Genomic DNA, 12575 nt, shown 5'->3' with positions numbered 1-12575 from the left:
TTTCAAATGTCATAGCAACTGCCACAAACCCTAGGCAAATCGGTCTCACCGATAGGGATCTCGGTCTCACCGAGACGAGATTGTAATCTATCTGTTTCCCTTCATAATGTTTCGGTCTTACCGAGATGAGCGATCGGTCCCATCGAGATTGCAATGTAAACTCTCTGTTTCCCTTTTGTAACATTTCGGTCTCCCCGAGATGAGTGAATCGGTCCCACCGAATTTACCTGACCAACTCTCTGGTTAACTTATTACCAAAATCGGTCCCACCGAGTTTGTGTAATCGGTCACACCGAGATTACGTTATGCCCTAACCCTAACCATTTTGGTCCTACCGAGTTGCATCTCAGTCCCACCGAAAATCCTAACGGTCACTAGGTTTGCTGACTCGGTGGGACCGAGTTTAACCATTCGGTCCCACCGAGTTTGGAAAATTGTGTGTAACGGTTAGGTTTTGTGTGGAGGCTATATATACCCCTCCACCCACTCTTCATTTGTGGAGAAAGCCATCAGAACATACCTACACTTCCAATACACATTTTCTGAGAGAGAACCACCAACACTTGTGTTGAGGTCAAGATATTCCATTCCAACCATATGAATCTTGATCTCTAGCCTTCCCCAAGTTGCTTTCCACTCAAATCTTCTTTCCACCAAATCCAAATCCTGTGAGAGAGAGTTGAGTGTTGGGGAGAATATCATTTGAAGCACAAGAGCAAGGAGTTCATCATCAACACACCATTTGTTACTTCTTGGAGAGTGTTGTCTCCTAGATTGGCTAGGTGTCACTTGGGAGCCTCCGACAAGATTGTGGAGTTGAACCAAGGAGTTTGTAAGGGCAATGAGATCGCCAACTTCGTGAAGATCTACCGCTAGTGAGGCAAGTCCTTCATGGGCGATGGCCGTGATGGAATAGACAAGGTTGCTTCTTCATGGACCCTTCATGGGTGGTGTCAGGACCCCGACTCAATGCCACATCGATCTAGCATGTAACACCTCATATCACTTTGTGGCCTCACGCACGGTATTCCCACGGGTGTCGCCTTACCTTTGCCCGGGACCGTTTGCGCCTTTTGGCACACGTATATGATAGTGTCGCTAGCATCCATATGATAAGGAGCCCGGGCTGACATGGCTAGTCGTAAACCCAAAGTGGCACAGACTTACAGGGACAGGCATCCATGACCCAGCATCGAACGTGTCGGACATCAGCGAGTGAATCCAGGCTGTAGCACTGGGCTAGCAGGACTCCGGTGAACCGGGCTGTAGCGGGCTAACAGGACTCCAGTATTCATCGCGTGACATTTCCCCGAAGGGACAGACACAGGAACGAAGAAGGACACATGCCAGCCAGCCTAAGTGTTTCGGAGCAGTAGCAAGGTACCATGGCTCGGTGGAAACACTAGGAGACATTTCCCGGTAAGAGAGGCTACCAAGGATAAACAACTAGGTTGTCAGATCCCACACATACCAAGCATTTCAATAACATACACACAATATGCTCGATATGTGCAAATACAACATGGCATCACAACATGACTCTATAACTCAAGTATTTTAATCAATAGGCTCCGAGGAGCGAGATATTACAAACATGGGTCTCATGACCCAACAATCAGAGTATACAAGTCAAAGCACAAGCGGAAGCTATCATGTCGGAGTACAGACATCTATAAAAGAAAAAGGCTGAGAAGCCTGACTATCTACCAAATCCTGCCGAGGGCACAAGATCGTAGCTGAGGTAACAAGCTAAACATCGAAGTCCACGTGGAACTACTAGTGAGACCGAGGTCTCTCTGCAAAACATAAAATAGGCAAACGTGAGTACAAATGTACCCAGCAAGACTTACATCAGAACTAACTACATATGCATCATTATCAACAAAGGGGATGGTGGGGTTTAACTGCAGCAAGCCAGCTTTGACTCAGTGGCTAACCTAAACTATGATTGCAAGCAACTCTTTTGAGGTGGCGCACACGAGTCCACATATTCACCATATCAATACACCACTATGGATCCGCTCCCGTCTCCCTACGAGAACGCCATCCATAGCACTCACGCTTATCTTGCGTATTTTAAAGTATCCACTTTCACTTGTCTATGAACTGATATAAGCAATCCAGAAGTCCTTTTCCACGGACACGGCTATTCGAATAGATTAGGTTAACCCTGCAGGGGTGTACTTCTTCATACACGCTCTCACCACTTACCGCCGTTTACACGACATGTACTCGGCAACCTTCAAGCGGAAGCCCAACGTGGGTGTCGGCCACGACCTACCTAATCACCTAAGTCTCTAGTCCAGGTTTATCGCCTATTCGGGTTCCATCCATGAGGAGATCCGGCCGGAGTTTCGCTCACAGCCCCAAACGATGTGAACAGGGTTCCCGAGACACCAAACGGGCGCCCGGTACACCGTGCCCCGTGCCTACCGCATCACAGCCCACCCCTACGGTCAGCGCTGCCCACGGCCTCCAGCATACTACAAACACCAGAAACTACTTGCAACTCCTGGACAGAGGACAAGGGTGATCAAGAAGCCGAGAGGGTCCATTGGTTTCGGGCCCAATGCGTGGTAGTAGCTGAATCATGGATCACAAACACAGAACTCAGTTCCTGAGGACGGCTGCAATGAGACAACCCACCATGTACTCCTACATGGCCTCTCACCGCTACCTTTACCAAATCGTATTCACACACTTAGCTCACACACAGTAGGACGTGTTCATACACCTCTGATTCATTCCCGATGAATCAGACCTGACTCAACTCTAAGCAGTAGCAGGCAGGACAAACAAGCATGAATGAGTAGGCACAACAGGGCTCAAACAATTCCTACTCATGCTAGTGGGTTTCATCTATTTACTGTGGCAATGACAGGTCATGCAAAGGATAAAGGGGTTCAGCTACCGCAGCAAGTAACAGATGAATCGATGTTGTCCTAATGCAGTAAAAGAGAGCAGGAGCGAGAGAGTGGGATTGTATCGGAATGAACAAGGGGGTTTTGCTTGCCTGGCACTTCTGAAGATAACATTGGGTCTTCATCAGTGTCAACGATCACATCATCGGTATCACGTCTATCGAGAGGGGACAAATACCGACAACAAAGAAGAAATACAATCAATGCAATGCACAATATGATGCATGCTCATGGCATGGCAATATGAATGTGTTTTGAGCTAATGCAACTAGCAATAGATTAAATGAAGTTGGTTTGAATACAAGATTCAAATTCAAACTCCATATGTGATTATTTAAATGCCCTTTATATGATTTGTGCTAAACAGCATCTATAAGTTGTTCTAACATGCATGAAAATGGTACAGATGGATTCCTTGAATTTTTCTGATAAATTTTCATATATAAATTATTTAATTTGGAGTTACGGTTGAATTTCTATGATTTTTAGAAGTTTTTACAATTTTCTGGAATTTCCTGAATAATATAAATCCAGAATGAATTATGGCGTCAGCACCACGTCACGGTGACGTCAGCAGGGTCAACTGGGCTGGCTCGGGTCAAACCTGACGTGTGGGGGCCACACGTCAGTGACACAGGTTAGACAGGGGGGTTAGTTTAGTTTAATTAAAGATTAGGGCACTAGGGCCCACATGTCAGTGTCAGGGGGGTAGATTAGGTGGTGATTAGCTTAACTAATCACCTGACGGCGGGGGCCCACCTGTCATAGACCCAGGGGAGGTCAAACCCCTGGTCAAACGACTCAATCCCGCCGGCATTGAGTCGCCAGCGAGGCCGAGGCGGCGGAAGCCTTCGGGTTTCTTGCTCCGGCGACCAAATGGCCGGCGGAGGGCATCTACGGAATGCCCGGGCTCGCGCGCATCTAACAGGGCAAACGGGAGAAGCTAGGGCGGCCGTAATCCTCGCCGGCGTCGAGCTCAGCGGCTGCCGGACCTCGGACGTTGGGGGGAACGGCGCTACGGTGCACAAGAGGGGGAACGGAAGGGCGCTGCGGCCTCCTGGGGTTGCGGTGAGCACGACGGTGGGCTCGGGAGCGAGCTGCGGTGGCTGTGGCCACGGCCACGCCATGGCCGGCGGCGAGAAGCTCTCGGCCGCGACGACATCGGTGTTAGAGGAAGAAAACGGGCCAGGGAAGAGGGGGAAACAGCACAGGAGCTCACAGCGGGTGCAGCGGTGGCCTCGGCGAGCTCGGGGAGGCACCGGAGCCGACGAATTTGACGAAGATGGCCGGCGGTCCCGAGGTTGAAGAAGACATCGAGGGCGGTGTTGCGGCACGTCCGGGGACTCGTGGCTCGTTGAGGAGCTAGAGGGAGGACCGGCGGAGCTTCCTGGGGCGTCGGTGAGCCGTGGGGTGGCCGATAGCCACGGTGGCTCTCGTCGGTGGCGGCGGCTCCATTCGGGTGAGGAGAACAAAGGAGGGGGAGAGTGTTCCGGGGAGAGGATGAGGACGCGGGAGAGTGAGGGAGAGAGGCAGGGAGGTGCGTGGCGTCTCCGGGCGTCGAGGAGGAAGCAGGAGGTGGCCGAGCAGGGTGGAGGTGGCGCGCGCGGCGGCGTCGCGGTGTCCGTCCTCCTGGCAGGGAGGAAGACGACAGGGGAGGGGGGGGGCGGCGGTGGGCTGGGCCGTTGGGGGAGCTGGTCCAGGTGGGCTACCAGGTGAGCGCCAGGTAGTCTTTCTCTCTCTTTCTATTTCTGTTTTTTATTTATCTATTTTGTTCTGTGTTGTTTTAGTTTAGTAAAATACTAAACCATTTTATAAAATCCTGAAAATAGTTATGTGGCTAGAGTTAAACTATACCAAACCACATAAAATGTTCCAGTAATTATTGGACATATATTATTTATATATCAAATATATATCCAATGCAAATAGCTATTTATTTAATTCAAAGGCCCAAAATAATTAACTCTGAGATACCAAAAATATTGTTTTGAGTTTTACCTCTTTGCAATATTTTTCAGAGACTAAGAGGAACATTTTCTTGGACTTCTTTGAGAAGATTTTAATGTTGATCATTTTTAGAAGGTTTCTGAGGCTTTGAAAATTCCCAATACAAATTTCATTTGAATTTAAACATGATGCTCACATGAGGTCTAGCCTAGTGCATAACAGGACCAGGGATGTGACAACTCACCCCCACTAAACAAAAATCTCGTCCCGAGATTCAAGCTTAGGGTAAGGTGAAGGGGGAACGCAACTAGTACAGTCTTCACAATCCAGGTTGCACTTCATAGGAACGTTGATTCGATCACCATTATTGTCTCGAAGTCTTGCTCTGAGAAATCCTGTCAACATGACATGGAGGGAAGAAGGAGACTCTAGAAGGGTCGATCTTCTCGAAGATCGAACAACTCACGGAATGAGACATAGGACCATCTCTCGGGTTGAGACACGAGATACACATCAAGAGGGGTGGAAAGAAACGGATGACGAAGGTTCACTAGGTAGACATCAATTTCACGCTTAAGAAGGTGGTAAACAATTGTCAACGTAGCGAGGAGTTTGAGTTGCCATGATACCATAACGATGCACCTTAGGGAAGGTGACTCGTAGAAATATCCCCTTAAGTGGCAAAAAGAATTACCTTTGATTCAAAGATCCTTGAAAACCTTTATACCAGCCTAAGGCAATTCTCAAGCGATCGTTTGGAGGGGGGTCAGTAGAATGGCATACTCGGACTTGGATGATGTGGATTACCTTGTTGAAGACAATGCAATGGATGAATTTGCTTATCACCGGAAATGGAAGAGACCCATGGTAGAATGGCACATTGGCGGTGCAAACTGGGAACAAAATGCAAATGATGGGAATGATTCTAGTAACTGGGGAGAGGCTCAACAATAGAGAGTTATCCCACTATTGGAATGGTTATAGCATAACCGAGGAAACTGAGAGCGCTATACAGTTAATGCTGACGATCAAACCTAGCACTTGCGCGTGCTCTCAAGAACTTGAGCAATTCCATAATCATCAAGGTTTTATCAACAACCGCGTCAAGGGTGCTGACAACACAACATACTACCATGATGAATAGCGATGGACGATGCAGATGCAAAGGAAGATAACACCTTCTCAGATTTCACCCTTGGCGGGGCCAAGGAAATAAAATCTGGATGATCGACCGAGAGACATTTAGCACTCCGCTTCTAATGTTCTCCTTGATGTGCTAGTGTAACCCATTCATAGATATGGTTTGATATCTAGAACATCAAGTAAAAAGGTCGGACTTCGGAACACAGAAATCCATAGGGCAACTATGGAGTAAATCCTACGAAATCCCTATGGGGAGGTGGCCAACTTCTTCAATCAAGATACTACAATAATAGGTCTTCCGGTTGGGTGTGTTGGCCACGACATCCACCTTACCGGTTATTGAGGGGCCAATATTATAGTTCTTGGGAAATGTTCCAACCATCAAGTCTGCCTGAGATTCAGATCTGGTTGGTGTCAGGATATTCTAGACTCATCGAGTCTAGGAAGAAAAACAAAAGTTTGCAACACAAATCGACGAGATGACGTTGCGAGATTCTCGGGGGATGAACTACGATAGTAAGCTCCAAAACATGAGCTGGTTCTGCTACAAACATGTGAACACGTTGTCCCAGACAAGCATGACCACAAAGTAGTCTTATAATAAAACACTACCGAGTTCAGGAGGGAACCATCATCGAGGATATCGAAGTCCTTACATAATTCCGGATTAGCTCTTATGAAGGAACTCCTTCTCCTTGAACAAATCAATCAGTGGCTTGGTGTGCTCGGGACACATATGGAATGAAGGTTGCAAGTCTCCATACCACAGAATACTTCGCACGTGTGCATGACTGATTTGGGATGATTCCAGAGGAAGCAAAACTAACTTTCTCAAATTCACGGCGGCAACTTTCACCAAATGCACGTGTATAAGAGGAAGTCACTCCTTTCATCAAACAAGTACTTCATGAGCTAGCATGAAGAAAATGCTTTCAAAAGTTTCCAACACTAGCTTAATGTTCAGCAAAATTATGGAGAGGACAAGGATGTTGTCGATGGGCTCAACAACAATTCATCCAGCTTCCCGTGGTGATGGAATTCCATAACTATGTGAACAAGGTGATAGTATTGGTCAGACCCAGGAATATAACGGTGTATGCTCGAGGAAAAACCACGGGTAAGACAACATTACGAGCATCGTTGGTGCTGATTTGACTTGACGATGGCCCACACTCAAATCAAAGAATTAAAAGACAATAGGTCCAACAACTGATCACAGGAACCAATCGATGAAGATATCATCTTTCTTCAACACACACTACACAAGAATATCCCTTTGGAACGAACTAAGTCGGGCAAGCTTTTATCTTCCAACTCTCCAAGTTGTTGTCTAGCTTAACTAACTAGCTCAAGGATATCTAACACCGATTCTTGGAGAGAAGGTGGTTCACAAGAAACCAACTTGATCACGGGCTCAACATAACAGTCAGGGAACAACCTGGTAGTACTTCCGAGAAGATATTCGGAAAATCACGAACCACCGGTATGTTACTAAGCTCGAGAACAATCTCGCTTTTGAGGGCAAGATGATATGATCAAATGAGTGAGGACTTAACAAGATCCTAACTCATCAATCGAAGGGTGCACCGAAATAAGGACTAGGTAGCACGATCAGTCTTAGAAGGATGATTCAAAAACCAACATGCTAAGAATGAAATTATTATCCTTTAACTACCAAGCAACGAGGTTGCTGGGAGTATTGATTTCACACATCACAATTCATTTGTCGGTATTCCGGTTGCATCAACACGAGGGCCGAGGAATGACTAATGATGGTGAGAAGTATCACTACGTCAAAATTCATGAGAGTTGGTGCAGTTCTCATGACAATTCTGACATAAAGGGGGTAATACTCCAAGGTAGAACAGAACCAAAAGCTGGATTGGCATTTGATCTGCGGAATACAACTACCTTGGCCCAATCCTAGATATGGATGAGGTACTGGAGTTTGTTTCTCCAAGTCATTCAGGATAGAATGCCTAGACGGACCACAAGAGTAATAGGCATCGATAAACGAACGCACGCATACTCTTGACTATCAATTGATAGACGAGGGTCAGAAGACAACTAAAGAGGGACAACTCAAAGGAACATATAACTTTCTGAGTTGTGGATGCATAGATTAGTATGTCGAACCAAGTTCAACATAATTCTTCCGGATAACCCATGCAGAAAGGTTGAGCTGGCAGAGTCACGATATATAAATGGAGATCTCCTCAAGAGTACTCTAATTGTGATCTTTTGATCCAATAAACATCTGCCATAAGCGGTCCATAGTATTTGGAAGAAGGAAATACCACGGACCTCGAGGACTATCGCAAAGTTACTAATATCCTGAAGGAACTAGCAAACACTATCAGCATGAGGTAAGTAGAGTGAATCTCGGGTTCAAAACCCAGAAATAGAATACCTACTACTAAGTAGCATCACGGGATGCTTCCGAGAATAAAGGCCAGAATCATCACACTGGGAACACAGATCATGGCTAGACCACTAGATGATCCCCTAAGCACTTAGGGTCATAATAATAATTCCAACATATATGTCGAGGCAATAATTACCTCAACACACCGATTAGTGTGGTTAATCTGGCCCCTGGGAACATTGAAACGGGAAGAAAGGATTTGCAAATGCATCAGACTACTTAGAAACCTGGGATGACTCGGACAGCATAACGGCTGTAAATGCTCAGAAAAGATTTGAGACATTCACAAAAATGGTGGCATAACCACTCAGAAGCACAATATCAAGGTTTCGAGATCAACAATTAACATACGGAAATAGTAGGAACTGAACTGAGACTTAAATCCAACAATCTTATAAGTCCACTGATTAGTAACACGTGATCCTAATAGAAAGAAGAGATAGCTTAGTTCTTAATCCCCGTAGGAAAGATAAGATGACTCGGATCAGAAGGGCATAAAGTATAAGGAGTAAAAAGAGCCTTACGTTCCATCCCACAATCAATTCCCCTACATATAACTAAAGAATTTCTAGACTCAACATCGACCAGTTTGGCTTGGTAATCCTACAGGCAGTCAAGCTCTGATACCAACGCTGTCAGGACCCCGACTCAATGCCACATCGATCTAGCATGTAACACCTCATATCACTTTGCGGCCTCATGCACGGTATTCCCACGGGTGTCGCCTTACCTTTGCCCGGGACCGTTTGCGCCTTTTGGCACACGTATATGATAGTGTCGCTAGCATCCATATGATAAGGAGCCCGGGCTGACATGGCTAGTCATAAACCCAAAGTGGCACAGACTTACAGGGACAGGCATCCATGACCCAGCATCGAACATGTCGGACATCAGCGAGTGAATCCAGGCTGTAGCACTGGGCTAGCAGGACTCCGGTGAACCGGGCTGTAGCGGGCTAACAGGACTCCGGTATTCATCGCGTGACATTTCCCCGAAGGGACAGACACAGGAACGAAGAAGGACACATGCCGGCCAGCCTAAGTGTTCCGGAGCAGTAGCAAGCTACCATGGCTCGGTGGAAACACTAGGAGACATTTCCCGGTAAGAGAGGCTACCAAGGATAAACAACTAGGTTGTCAGATCCCACACATACCAAGCATTTCAATAACATACACACAATATGCTCGATATGTGCAAATACAACATGGCATCACAACATGACTCTATAACTCAAGTATTTTAATCAATAGGCTCCGAGGAGCGAGATATTACAAACATGGGTCTCATGACCCAACAATCAGAGTATACAAGTCAAAGCACAAGCGGAAGCTATCATGTCTGAGTACAGACATCTATAAAAGAAAAAGGCTGAGAAGCCTGACTATCTACCAAATCCTGCCGAGGGCACAAGATCGTAGCTGAGGTAACAAGCTAAACGTCGAAGTCCACGTGGAACTACTAGTGAGACCGAGGTCTCTCTGCAAAACATAAAATAGGCAAACGTGAGTACAAATGTACCCAGCAAGACTTACATCAGAACTAACTACATATGCATCATTATCAACAAAGGGGATGGTGGGTTTAACTGCAGCAAGCCAGCTTTGACTCAGTGGCTAACCTAAACTATGATTGCAAGCAACTCTTTTGAGGTGGCGCACACGAGTCCACATATTCACCATATCAATACACCACTATGGATACGCTCCCGTCTCCCTACGAGAACGCCATCCATAGCACTCACGCTTATCTTGCGTATTTTAAAGTATCCACTTTCACTTGTCTATGAACTGATATAAGCAATCCAGAAGTCCTTTTCCGCGGACACGGCTATTCGAATAGATTAGGTTAACCCTGCAGGGGTGTACTTCTTCATACACGCTCTCACCACTTACCGTCGTTTACACGACATGTACTCGGCAACCTTCAAGCGGAAGCCCAACGTGGGTGTCGGCCACGACCTACCTAATCACCTAAGTCTCTAGTCCAGGTTTATCGCCTATTCGGGTTCCATCCATGAGGAGATCCGGCTGGAGTTTCGCTCACAGCCCCAAACGATGTGAACAGGGTTCCCAAGACACCAAACGGGCGCCCGGCACACCGTGCCACGTGCCTACCGCATCACAGCCCACCCCTACGGTCAGCGCTGCCCACGGCCTCCAGCATACTACAAACACCAGAAACTACTTGCAACTCCTGGACAGAGGACAAGGGTGATCAAGAAGCCGAGAGGGTCCATTGGTTTCGGGCCCAATGCGTGGTAGTAGCTGAATCATGGATCACAAACACAGAACTCAGTTCCTGAGGACGGCTGCAATGAGACAACCCACCATGTACTCCTACATGGCCTCTCACCGCTACCTTTACCAAATCGTATTCACACACTTAGCTCACACACAGTAGGACGTGTTCATACACCTCTGATTCATTCCCGATGAATCAGACCTGACTCAACTCTAAGCAGTAGCAGGCAGGACAAACAAGCATGAATGAGTAGGCACAACAGGGCTCAAACAATTCCTACTCATGCTAGTGGGTTTCATCTATTTACTGTGGCAATGACAGGTCATGCAAAGGATAAAGGGGTTCAGCTACCGCAGCAAGTAACAGATGAATCGATGTTGTCCTAATGCAGTAAAAGAGAGCAGGAGCGAGAGAGTGGGATTGTATCGGAATGAACAAGGGGGTTTTGCTTGCCTGGCACTTCTGAAGATAACATTGGGTCTTCATCAGTGTCAACGATCACATCATCGGTATCACGTCTATCGAGAGGGGACAAATACCGACAACAAAGAAGAAATACAATCAATGCAATGCACAATATGATGCATGCTCATGGCATGGCAATATGAATGTGTTTTGAGCTAATGCAACTAGCAATAGATTAAATGAAGTTGGTTTGAATACAAGATTCAAATTCAAACTCCATATGTGATTATTTAAATGCCCTTTATATGATTTGTGCTAAACAGCATCTATAAGTTGTTCTAACATGCATGAAAATGGTACAGATGGATTCCTTGAATTTTTCTGATAATTTTTCATGTATAAATTATTTAATTTGGAGTTACGGTTGAATTTCTATGATTTTTAGAAGTTTTTACAATTTTCTGGAATTTCCTGAATAATATAAATCCAGAATGAATTATGGCGTCAGCACCACGTCACGGTGACGTCAGCAGGGTCAACTGGGCTGGCTCGGGTCAAACCTGACGTGTGGGGGCCACACGTCAGTGACACAGGTTAGACAGGGGGGGTTAGTTTAGTTTAATTAAAGATTAGGGCACTAGGGCCCACATGTCAGTGTCAGGGGGTTAGATTAGGTGGTGATTAGCTTAACTAATCACCTGACGGCGGGGGCCCACCTGTCATAGACCCAGGGGAGGTCAAACCCCTAGTCAAACGACTCAATCCCGCCGGCGTTGAGTCGCCGGCGAGGCCGAGGCGGCGGAGGCCTTCGGGTTTCTTGCTCCGGCGACCAAATGGCCGGCGGAGGGCATCTACGGAATGCCCGGGCTCGCGCGCATCTAATAGGGCAAACGGGAGAAGCTAGGGCGGCCGTAATCCTCGCCGGCGTCGAGCTCAGCGGCTGCCGGACCTCGGGCGTTGGCGGGAACGGCGCTACGGTGCACAAGAGGGGAAACGGAAGGGCGCTGCGGCCTCCTGGGGTTGCGGTGAGCATGACGGTGGGATCGGGAGCGAGCTGCGGTGGCTGTGGCCACGGCCACGCCATGGCCGGCGGCGAGAAGCTCTCGGCCGCGATGGCATCGGTGTTAGAGGAAGAAAACGGGCCAGGGAAGAGGGGGAAACAGCACAGGAGCTCACAGCGGGTGCAGCGGTGGCCTCGGCGAGCTCGGGGAGGCACCGGAGCCGACGAATTTGACGAAGATGGCCGGCAGTCCCGAGGTTGAAGAAGACATCGAGGGCGGTGTTGCGGCACGTCCGGGGCCTTGTGGCTCGTTGAGGAGGTATAGGGAGGACCGGCGGAGCTTCCTGGGGCGTCGGTGAGCCGTGGGGTGGCCGGTAGCCACGGTGGCTCTCGTCGGTGGCGGCGGCTCCATTCGGGTGAGGAGAACAGAGGAGGGGGAGAGTGTTCCGGGGAGAGGATGAGGACACGGGAGAGTGAGGGAGAGAGGCAGGGA

Source organism: Triticum aestivum, chromosome 6A, assembly GCF_018294505.1.
Source record: "Triticum aestivum cultivar Chinese Spring chromosome 6A, IWGSC CS RefSeq v2.1, whole genome shotgun sequence".
NCBI classification, from domain to species: domain Eukaryota; kingdom Viridiplantae; phylum Streptophyta; class Magnoliopsida; order Poales; family Poaceae; genus Triticum; species Triticum aestivum.
Note: the sequence above shows the minus strand (reverse complement) of the source record.